General features: G+C 41.7%; 1 long non-coding RNA gene across 1 annotated transcript in view; it reads left to right on the top strand.

The window, feature by feature from the left end:
- Positions 1-12,054, top strand: part of LOC138672626 (uncharacterized) — a 98,026-nt gene extending 85,972 nt beyond the window's left edge. The window contains exon 3 of the long non-coding RNA XR_011319757.1: positions 11,043-12,054. This is a non-coding gene — a long non-coding RNA (uncharacterized lncRNA). The remainder of the gene's footprint in view (positions 1-11,042) is intronic.
- Positions 12,055-12,585: the final 531 nt, after the last annotated feature.

The following is a 12,585-nucleotide window of genomic DNA, read 5'->3' as shown; positions in this document are numbered from 1 at the left end:
AAGCTGATTATACAAGTCAGGGATGAGTGGAATTGGATAAGTATGTTTAACCGTGATTTTGTTCAGTTCTTGGAAATCGAGGCAAGAGCAGAGACAACCATCTTTCTTTTTGACAAAAAAAATTCCGGCAGCTACAGGGGAGGAGTAAGGATGGATATGACCCTTCTGTAAACTTTCGTTATTATATTCTTTCATACTGGTCCTCTAAGCCCCAGACAAATTGTAAAGGCGCGCTTCAGATAACTTGGCATTAGGGACACAATTAATACCACAATCATAAGGATGATAGTATCTCCACCTCTTTTTCTGAGAACACATCTCCAAAGTCGTTCAGGTACCCGGGCAGACCTTTCTGTCAAGCAGAGCACATTTATCCAGACTTTAGAAAATTCTTCTAACAATTAACAATTGGAACTCCATTTAACAATTTCCTTCTGACGCCAATCAATAACAGGATTGTGAAGAAGCAGCCATGGAAGGCCCAATACCAACCAGCAGGTAATTGATCCAAAACAAAACAGGAGATGGATTCAGAGTGAACTGCTCCTACTTGGAGCGTGAAATCCACCATTATCCTTTTGACCAAATTCTGGGCGAACAGTATCTAGAGAAGTTAGCAGCAGACCCAGAGTCAATGAACGCCAATGCTGGTAACACCCGATTCTTGAAGGATAACATTGTATTCATCAGCACTTTATGAGAATAAAAATGTACCTTTGAGTCTGGGTGTTCTCCTCGGCCATCGCCCAGACTCAGACATTCTCCCAACGGTTTGCTTTCCAGAGGACTACTTGGGCAATCATTGAGGAAATGTCTAGAGAGACCACAGTACAAACAGAGTCCAAAATCTTGAGTATTTTTTTTCTCCACAACACAAAGACTGGCAACGCTAACCTCCAATAGCTTCACATTAGGTAAATGGACCTGATACGAGAAGTATAATGGGCAGCCTGCTGTTCACCACATCTTTCACGGATTCTGTGGTACATTGATATGGCCTGGGTCATGGCCTCCATCAGAGAACCTGTGCTAGGTTCATGATCTTTGCCTCAGTGACCTGAATCCTTTTGGGCTTGTCATAGATCAGACTTAAAGCATTAAAAAAGGCACACACAGAAGACCGTTCTGGGGCTTGTGAATACAAGGAAAATGCCCAGGTCTTAGGATCCCCCTCGCAGTAGGGATAAGATTATTTCCATCCGCTGGAACTCATCTCTTGATGACCAGCAACGCAGGGTAAAAAATAACCTACAGTTCTTCCTGAACACCATAAATTGATCTTTCTCTGCAAAAAAATTAATAAGGAGGGCCATTACAGGTTCTGGAGAGACCAACTGTGTGTCAGAGGGTACTGATGTCACAGCCATTGTCAACAGTGGAGGGCAATAGGAAGACTCTGGTATTCCTTAGCTAGATCCTGCATCATCTGCATCAAATTTGCCACTTGGATAGAAAGCATATGAACAGGATCCATATCACCCTGGTCCAGCAGCCAGGTCAGAAGTCCATGGCCACTTGGCGGTCGCCCAAGGAGCTGCATCTTACCTGCCGGCAACCACAGATTGATTGGCTGGCCTGGTACGTGTGCATTATGCTCCAATAATTATGCCCCAGTCTGGCTGATCAAAAGAGGAGCCATGGATGCCATCCGGTAGGAGTAAGTTCGTAGGGCTCCTGACCAAGAGCCACTGACTATTGAGCTGGCTACCGTACTAGGATCCTGTGAATCAATTCACTCGGCTCTACAACTGTGTAATACTTGATCTCCCCAGTGGGTGCGCTGCAGAAACATGTTGTCGAAGCAAATAGGACAGCCCCACTTTAACTGTGACCTACTTCTATAAACACAAAAGCGACACCGGGAGACGTAATTCTGGTGCTTTTGATGGTTTTGGAAACCTCTGAGATAAGGAAACACATAAGTGTTCCCTGTAGTTCCTTAATGCGATGACTTTATGTGAGAGATGACATTTAATTTCATAACCGCAACAAGAATAAGCAATATAGCTGTCAATAATTTCCGAGAGAAGAGCAGGGAGCGGTGGTCAGCAGCCATCCACATGGCAGCGTGGTCATTAACACGTTTTAGCATTACTTAAATATGCAACCAGCAACATCTTAGCGACCATCGGGGAATTCCCCGGGATGACGATGACCTTTCATGAAGTCAATGTAACGACTTGTACTCAGGGCTGATTGGAGCGCACAAGATAACACGCCATTCCAGTCATATTGTATTATGGTAAGGACACTTCTTCTGTCCCCGTTGACACAGGTCCCAACATCAACATCCGGCTGACAAGTCAATTCTCCGAATAACTAATGACGCCATTTCAATAATTTAATTAGAAGAATTCATTCAATATAAATGACAAACCACAGCATTATATGCATGAAGTCCAGTCACTTACACGAAGACTATTAACTGCCTAACTTGGGAGGACATTGGGTGCATCTCGCTTATTTGGGCTCGTTTAATTGAGTTTACTAACTTTACGCCCTATAAACCACCACTTAAATATCAAGTTCTTTTTTGTCCCTATCTTTTGGGTCTAATAATTAAACATTTTATTGAGCTTTTTAAAAAAAAATTCTAGATGACTACTAATATGTCCACCATGATCACACAATCAGTTTTACTAAGGTCCAAAATGAAAACTCTTCCCAAGTTGGTTGGTGAGTGGAGAAAGTCTTGCTCCAGCGATAGGATTTGTCACCATCATGGTTAGGACTGGTCCTTCCAGAGTAACAAAGGATCCTCAGATCCTATTGCCCAAAGGTCGTCTTGCAGAAGACAACCTCACTTGCAGATGATTTGGGGGCAATCTCTTGGGTCTATTATGGTTGGAATAACCTATTAGGTCTAGTCGATGATTTGTACTGTGCGTAAAATGACAACTACATAGTATAAAATAGGATAACACATAAACGGGCACATGCAGTTATCTCTGCGCAGTTATCATTCAAAGCAATGGACTGTCCATGTATCGCAGGATATTCATTGAATACATTATCAAGACATCCTGGCAAAACGCTCAGCGACCAGCAAATCACATATCAACTATCGGGGGGCTACAAAAAACACGTAGAGCATAAACATCTCCTGAAAGAGTGCCTCATGTTTTTTCTTTTCAAAGCTGTTCATCTTGCACACTAACTTGTTAAAGACTGAACAATTAATGGTTGCGTATGCTTAAACGCTAGTTTGATGTAGAAAATTAAGCAATTTTGGGTGCGGCAGTCAGATACTGCACAGCTGACGGTGAAGAAAATTATTGCTCTGCCACCCAAAATTTTAACAGACTGAACTAAAATTAATGGCACTGTTAAAATCTGCTGCTAGTATGATGCAGAAAATATTGGCAATATTGGGTGCGGCAGTAAGAGAGTAAGAGATTGCACAGATCACAAGTGCAAAAAATGTAAACAAATCTATTGTCTTCTCCTAGCACACTATGTATGTGCATTCTTTGTACTATGTCTCTCTGAGGTCCTCTTTCATATCCACATTCCCCAAAAATGGGAGCAACATTTCCTGCTTGGGCTTTTATAGTGGCTGTTAGTGATGTATGACCTTTACTCTATAGTCCCTTATGATTGGTTATGCTACAGAGTGGGGTGCCAACAAGGCATTATGGGAAAGTCAGTAGGGTGTCCCTTGAGGCCATGTCTTCCTTGTTCCCTGTCTTATACTTACAGTTATATGAAAAAGTTTGGGCACCCCTATTAATCTTAAGCTTAATGTTTTATAAAAATTGTGTTTTTCTTGCAACAGCTATTTCAGTTTCATATATCTAATAACTGTTGGACACAGTAATGTTTCTGCCATGAAATGAGGTTTATTGTACTAACAGAAAATGTGCAATCTGCATTGAAACAAAATTTGACATTTGTACAAAAATGGACAGCCTTATCATTTTCTTGTTTTAAATACTCCTACCTACTTTTTACTGACTTACTAAAGCACTTTGTTAAGGACTGGCGGAACGCACCAAGTATAGATGATATGAAACTAGGTGCGTTCGCAGTCCGAGGTCCACCGTGCAGGTAAAAACCCTGCTGCTAGTAAGACGGACTATATGGCGGTACTATAAGTATACACGCACAGGTTAACTTCACTCTGCGTGAAGGAAGCGATCCTGTTGAGTCACAGGACCGCGATACCGCACATAGAGCACGAGCAAGAAGTCAGCGAACACAACCCCAACTCAGGATTGAAGTCCGATTAGACCACTTGCTGGCACAACACCGCAACTGGGTGTGTAAGGAAACTAATAAAATAGTGTATAAAGGCACGAGAGTGCATGCGGTGCCGCACTGACGGACGCCACTAACCACCCAGGCTAGGGTAAGGAAAGCGCAGAGGAAGCGCACGGCGCCATACTGGCGGACACAGCAGCTGGACGCTGTGATGTGTGTTACGTGCAGATGGCTAGTCGGGTGCTAGATAGCTACCATAATCCGCGAGCAGTCAACAACACTAGGGAGGGATACTTAGGAGCTTTCATCCATCGACATACATACATCTACACACACACATTATATCAAGACAATACTAGCGCATGGCCGTGCGGTCATGCGCAGTTTATATAGTTGCAGCACAGGAAGCAGCTCCAGAAGTTTTGCCCTTTCAGGACCTGCCAAGAGGACCAATGGGATGTGCTGCAGTACCTGAGCATGTGACCCTCGATCTCCAATGGGAGATCTTGCCCTGGGCATGCTCAGTGTGTGCAAATAAGGACTTAGTCCCAGAGAAGCCCGCTCGCCGCAGATCAGTGCAGGGTACAACAGGAAAGCCAGAAAAGGCAGCAGTAACCCTTTGCACAGAATCAGTCCCAGCGAGACGCTGGGAGCGACGCCTCAGCTGAGCAGAGCCCGCTGCGGCCGAAGCAGAATGGGAGACCGCAGCAGACACGGATCGAGATTCCCCCTGTGCAGCAGAGGAAACTCGACTCCTAACACACTTTTTTTGGTTTTCTAACCTCATTGAGCTTTGAACTTCATAGCCAGGTGTATGCAATCATGAGAAAAGCTACTTAAAGTGGCCACTTGCAAGTTGTTCTCCTGTTTGAATCTCCTCTGAAGAGTGGCATCGTGGGCTCCTCAAAACAACTGTCTAATGATCTGAAAACAAAGATTATTCAACATAGTTGTTCAGGGGAAGGATACAAAAAACTGTCTCAGAGATTTAACCTGTCAATTTCCACTGTGAGGAACATAGTAAGGAAATGGAAGAACACAGGTACAGTTCTTGTTAAGGCCAGAAGTGGCAGGCCAAGAAAAACATCAGAAAGGCAGAGAAGAAGAATGGTGAGATCAGTCAAGGACACTCCTCAGACCACCTCCAGAGAGCTGCAGCATCAACTTGCTGCAGATGGTGTCACTGTGCATCGGTCAACTATACAACGCACTTTGCACAAGGAGAAGCTGTATGGGAGAGTGATGCGAAAGAAGCAGTTTCTGCAAGCACGCCACAAACAGTCGGCTGAGGTATGCAAAAGCACATTTGGAGAAGCCAATTTCTTTTTGAAAGAAGGTCCTGTGGACTGATGAAACCAAGATTGAGTTGTTTGGTCATACAAAAAGGCGTTATGCATGGCGGCCAAAAACACAGCATTCCAAAAAAAACACTTGCTACCCACAGTAAAATTTGGTGGAGGTTCCATCATGCTTTAGGGCTGTGTGGCCAATGCCGGCACCGGGAATCTTGTTAAAGTTGAGGGACGCATGGATTCCTCTCAGTATCAGCAGATTCTTGACAATAATGTTCATGAATCAGTGACAAAGTTGATGTTACGCAGGGGATGGATCTTTCAGCAAGACAATGATCCAAAACACCGCTCCAAATCTACTCAGGCATTCAAGCAGAGGAACAATTACACTGTTCTGGAATGGCCATCCCAGTCCCCAGACCTGAATATAATTGAACATCTGTGGGATCATTTGAAGAGGGCTGTCCATGCTCGGCGACCATCAATCTTAACTGAACTGGAATTGTTTTGTAAAGAGGAATGGTCAAAAATACCTTCATCCAGGATCCAGGAACTCATTAAAAGCTACAGGAAGCAACTAGAGGCTGTTATCTTTGCAAAAGGAGGATCTACTAAATATTAATGTCACTTTTCTGGTGGGGTGCCCATACTTATGCACCTGTCAAATTTTGTTTGAATGCAGATTGCACATTTTCTGTTAGTACAATAAACCACATTTCAAGGCAGAAACATTACTGTGTCCAACAGTTATTAGATATATGAAACTGAAATAGCTGTTGCAAAAAAACAATTTTTAGAAAACATTAAGCTTAAGATTAATAGGGGTGCCCAAACTTTTTCATATAACTGTATCTGTAACATGGTATCGGCCATTATAAGCTATTTGTCTAAAACAAATAGTTAATTATTCGGATTTGCAAACTTCAACACATTTTTCAAACTTATTTTCAAACTTATTATTCAAATTTGCAAACTTCAACAGTATGTTTTTTTTACTTGAAATGGATTTACCCTGAATTGATTCGGCCATCTCTATTTTTTCTCTCCTTTCCTGGAAAAAAAGCACTTTATAAAAACAAAGTTGCAAATTGTTTGTCAGCATCCAACTTTTTGTAAAAACGCAAACTGTAATATGATGAAGAATACTGTAGTGCAGCGCTATCCACGCTGTGTAGTGATGAGGCAATGACCCAAGAAAGTCCAAAACAAAATGTCTCTTTAATGTTCAACTCACAAAAATACAGCACAAGATATCCTCCGGATCGCAGCTGGGAACAAAATCCTCTGGATTGCAGTCAATAAACATGCCAGTCCACCTCCATGACTGGTTGCTATGTTCGACTGCACCGCCGTGTATGCTGTGCGTGCCAGGCCTTTCAGCTCCTTTGGCTGTTTGGCTCCGCTTGCCTGTGTTGCCTCACACAGGTGGAGCTCTGCAGAGCCTCCTGCTCTGCACCTTGCAAATTCCAAACTGACACTGACACTGATCCTGACACACCCAAACCCTTTACTGCAGGGTTTTTAACTGGAATCTGTGGCCTTCAGCCACATGGAAAACCCGTCCAGGAGGAAACGGACTGCACCACTACCATCCTGTACTCCATTAAAAAAATTAAAGCCCAGCAAGTTTTCTTAAATCTGCCTTGGACAAATAGCTTGTCCAAGACTTATACTCACTTTTGTTTTGCATTACAAACACAGCTACACCTGTGACTGCAATGCACTCCCATGGCCTCAATACGTCTCTGTGCGCATCCTGGGGGGATCACACAGCGACCCACACATGTAACACCAGTCACTGCCTCACAATACGCATTCTTTCAAGTTGAGATCTGATGTTTTTAATTTTAGCGACAAAAATGATTAACAAAAATGGGACAAAGTGAAATACCTAATCAACAGCTAAATAAAAAAGGCGACAAAACGTTATTCATCCTGTACGTAAAACTTTTTTTGTGAAAACTAAGGGGTTATCAGCAGGGGGGAAATAAAACATGAAAAGAAACACCCAAGTCTGTGTTTTCAATGGAAGGAGATGTTAAATAATTGTTTCCTGGTGTTCGTCTGCTTTCCCTTCAGGAGATATTCTTTAAATTCTTGTGATTTGAAGGGCAAATTTGCATGACAAGGAAAGTCTGCCAATCGTGGTCATTAAGTATGCAAATTGCCTCTTCAGAGAGGACTAGAACTGTAGCGCCACCTAATGGAAGCAGCGATCCTGCAAGTCACTATCGACCCTTTAATAAGCCTTGCAATATGATTAAGGATAAAAGCCAAAGGAGAATCTCAATTTGCAGACACGATGTTTCGGGGTATTGCCCCTTATCAGTGCAAAGTATGAGATCTGATTTGGCTAGGTGAAAGGCTCTGGACTGAGGTCTAAGGCGTAACGTTTCTCCTTGTGGAGAGTGATATACTAGCTTTGGCATGCCAAGATAAGGAGGCTTATTCGCCGTTCAGTGCTCTCCTGAAAATTTAAATATGCAAATTGCTTCTTTAGAGAGGAAGAGGAATAGAACTCTATAGCGTGAGCTGTTGGAAGCAGCAATCCTACAAGTCACTATAGACCCTTTAACGAGCCTTGCAATATGGCTTAGGATAAAAAGAAGACTTAGGATAAAGTCGAGATCAGGAATATAAGGAGGGTGGTACAGTATATGCACACACGTATGGCCACTTGTCTGGTACAAAACTATTACAAAAGCTCCAGGGAGAAAAGCATATGAAAGGTAGGGATAAGAAACCTATGGAATGAAGTCAACTCTGTATATAAAGATGCTCTGGAATATAGTGAACTCTTCTCAGCTGTGCCGTACGTCTGAAGGTGCTGTTATGTACAGGTGCAATAAAATGTGTTCACCTCCCATCGCAACTTGGGTTTATTAGCAAAATGTACAAACTTTCTGCTGTTTCCAATAAACCAATAAAGCAAAAATATTGTAAACAGCTCAACACAACTAGTAGGAACCGATTCATCATTTGTTCTTTTTTTTTAATTCACTTATCAAAATTTTTCTAGTGGTACTCGTTATAGTTTTTGTGCCAAATTTTTTTAAAATGGCACAAATGGTTCATGAAATTTTACACAACATAAAAAATTATTCTTTAGTTTTTACTTTAACCTGTTTTGTGAATTTTTAAGCGCTAAAAAGTCACATGTTCTGCTAAGATGTCTGAAAATTTTGTTAAAAAATGTATAATGTATATAAAATGTATAATGTATATATAAAATCACTGCAGTACATAAGTACAAAAGATCGAAATTGTCTGTGGTCAACTAATAGCAGACGGCGCTTCAATGTGCACTGAACAAGCAGTAATTGATCATTCAGTTCACATATCGGCTGCCATTGTTCTCGGGAGCGAACTTATTCTTATTATTTGTTTTTAGAGCACCATTGACTCAGGACAATATGCCGCCGAGAGCAATGAATTCTTAGAGCACCATTGATTCCAGTTCTTTTTACTCAGGACAATGTGCTGCCGAGAAAGATGAACTTTTGGGCAAACCGAAAGATCATTTCACCCGACGAACAAGTTTTTTTGCTCACAGGTGATCGGCAGCCTGTTCACACTGCAAGATTATCAGGAAATGAGCATTCCTAGGAGAGCTCCTTTTTTATATTTGTGCAGAGTAAATGCCTTCAAGTTTGGAAGTTATCTCTTATCCATGATATAGAGGATAACTTCGAAACTGCTGGGTCCCCCACCAATCCCAAGCAAAAGGGGCCATGAAAAGCGTTGTGTGAATGGAGCAGAGATCACTCATGCACACTGAATGAATGGAGCTGCAGTGCACATGATCGATCATCGCTCCATTCACATGAGTTCTGAAGAGCCCTGGTTTTTGAGATCGGTGGTGGTCCTGCCAGTCGGAACCCCAGTGATTGGGAAGTTATCTCCTGTCCAGTACATAAGGGATAACTTCCAAACCAGAGTGTGGTCCAAAAATTTATGAGAAATGATAATTGTCTGCGCAAACAAGGAACAGGAGACCAAAAGATACAAAGGCAATGAATGTTCCTTCAGATGGAAGCAGCGTTCACAAGTACAAAGAGAAAGGAACACCTGCTACTCTACCTGGACCTGGTAGGAAGAGGAAGCCGTCACCGGCTGCCACCAGATGCGCCGCTCAGAATTGCACCTAAGTAAAATTCAACTCCTGCAAAATCCCACAGACCAGATTCACAGGTCTGCATTTTATGGCCTGGGTACAAACCACCATTGCCAGGACTGACCTGGGGTCTCCTGACCGGAACTGGCACTGATATAGTAATGGGGCAGCGAAAATTGCAGAAGAAGACAACCAAATTTGGAGGTGACTTTGGATCAATCACTTTTTCTGTGTCTATTTCTTATACGATGAGTCACAAACGACATATTAGATCTTTAAATGATAAGTTCATCTCCCTTGTGGGGGAACGAGGAACCCCGGAGGAGACTCGGATTGTCCTTCCTACGTCACCGGCAGCAGAACAATTCAGAAGTCACATTCTCACCTAGTTCTCATCATGACATACCAGACAACGGCAAAACAGAGGAGAGAGAGAATGAGGGAGCCTACAGATGAAACAAAAAGGGAACAAATAAGAAAAGGAAATGAAAATCGCTCCTCTAATAAGTCCTCTTCTCCTTCCTGACCCAATTATCAGATTTTGCATATAACTTTAAGACAGTAGATCAAACAGTTGGAACCTCTTTGTACTTCTGCCAGCAGAACATATGATATCTCTCAGCTCCCCTGCTGCAAGCCAAGTAACTGTGCTAGTATGTTACTTTCTTATGCATATGGCGCAGTGTGGAGATGGCTACAACAGCAACAAAAAAAAAAAAATTAATCAAATGAGTCTGCCCATGAACACGATTCAAGATGTCTGGGGTCTACGACGGCACCAGACAACACAAGCAAAAAAGTGCACTGCTCTCAATGGCTTCGGGGATTTGCCTGTAGGAACGTATAGCAAGCAAACATATGAAAGGTAGATAGATATCAGCTCCATGGGCTGCAAGAAATACAATTGGAGTCCTTATGGAACAGCAGCACATTTTAAAGGGGATCTGTCAGTTGCCATAAATATATATTTTTTTCTACCTGTTGTAAATGTCGCTGTTCTCCTGAATCCGGCGATGCTTTTCTTTTGTTCCTACGACTTTCTGTTCCAGAGATATGGCCTCCTCTTTCCTGTATGTAAATCGTAAATCGAGAGGCGCTAGCTAAGGGGGTGTGGTCCTCATAAACACACCCACAGGAAAGAGTTCAGGAACACGCCCAATTGTCTAATAAGGCTAAATTTCTATACAGGGAAGAAGAGGCCATATCTCAGGGATGGAAAGTCGTAGCGACAAAAGAAGAACATCGCCGGATTCAGGAGAATAGCGGCATTTACACAAGGTAAAAAAAAGTGATGTCATTTATCACAAGTGACCGATCTCTACCTTTTGAGACCATGAAGCAGTATTAAATGGCCACTGTATATCAGTATTATCTTTTACTATTAATTTATAGATTATTTATTATGCTTTATTTATATGTTGCCATTAATTTCGCAGCGCTTTACAGACATTATCGTCACTATCCCCATTGGGGCTCACAATCTAGATTCCCTATCAGTATGTCTTTGGAGAGTGGGAGGAAACCAGAGAACGAGAAGGAAACCCACGCAAAGACGGGAGAACATACAAACTCCTTGCAGATGTTGTCCTTGGTGGAATTTCAATCCAGGACCCAGACGGTGCAAAGAAACAATACTAACCACTGAGCCACTGTGGTGCCCTACTATGGATACTTTATGGTGGTAATGTTTGGGTATGGCAGTATTATTGGGAATTGTATGAAATAGGTGCATTCATCCTTAATTATATAATTACAGTGTTAAGATCTAGAAACAAATGATTAAATTCTGTCTGCAGCCACCACTAGAGGGAGCTCAGGAGCGTGCTGTATACTGCTTTATTATGGAGTACAAGGTATAAACAGCGATTCATTAACACGGCCTGAAATTTAGACAACGAAAAAGTAGACAAACTTCAGAAGTTGTGTCCTTTTCTCTTTTTGCTATGCCGCACTTGGCTGCCTTAATTTGGCACCTATATATTGCATCAAAATCATGGCTTTTAATGAATTAAAGCAGTAACCACACTCCACTTAACCACATTCATTTCCACACCATTCAAAACTGTCTAATGAGGCATAAAAATGTTTCCAAAATACATAATAAAGCCAATAAATGCAATTTGAACAACAAATGTAGCATATTTTGCCGAAAGTTTTAAAAGCTCCCTCTAGTGGCGGCTGATGGAAATCAAAAATGTATTATTTATGTTTATGTCATTATTGGGGATTTGGATCATTTTTTTAAAAAATACATCAGATTTCGATTTGTATCAAGACATGAAACCAGATTTAAGAACCACCGAACTTAAATATAATTGTATATTTTCATCTTTGTTACATGGAGTTCATTGTTCAGACCAAAATTGACAATCACGATTACAGGTAGAAAAATTTGATCTAAGAAAATGTCCCTTTAATGAATGGAAGGAAAATTCTGAATACAAATGAAATAAAAAAAAAACATTTTAGAATTGTTTTCCCTAATAGGACTTATTCACATCATAGAGGGAGAGGTCTTTTGGGCTTTTTTTTAATGATATTTTCACCCGAAACAACCTTTTTTGGTGTAGTTTGGGCTGAACGATACTTTATAAGACAGATTGTGCTCGGCTTTATTAGTGCATGGGGACACATATACTTACCCATTGCTGTAAAGTTATTTATAAGGAGAGAATGTAATGTGCAGAGTCTGGAGAAAACTATAAAATTGCACAAGATCTTATGTTTATAGAGATGCGTGAAATATATGACAATCCCAACATGGCAAAGTAGAACACGGCCCGCGACCACCACTTTCCGTGTCCCCTCCAAGCAGTCACCTGGCAGAGAGATGGAAAAATATTCTGCTCCTTCAATGTCAAAGATAAAAGATGCGTTTTGTTTTGTTTTTTAAGTTTCCATCCTACACTACGAAATCCACAAGGAGTATTGGCACATAGGAGTTGTGGAGACTGTATGATATGTAGATACATCGGCGCC

Source organism: Ranitomeya imitator, chromosome 3, assembly GCF_032444005.1.
Source record: "Ranitomeya imitator isolate aRanImi1 chromosome 3, aRanImi1.pri, whole genome shotgun sequence".
NCBI lineage: Eukaryota > Metazoa > Chordata > Amphibia > Anura > Dendrobatidae > Ranitomeya > Ranitomeya imitator.
The sequence above is the reverse complement of the archived record's forward strand: the minus strand, read 5'-3'. Positions and strand labels throughout refer to the sequence as shown.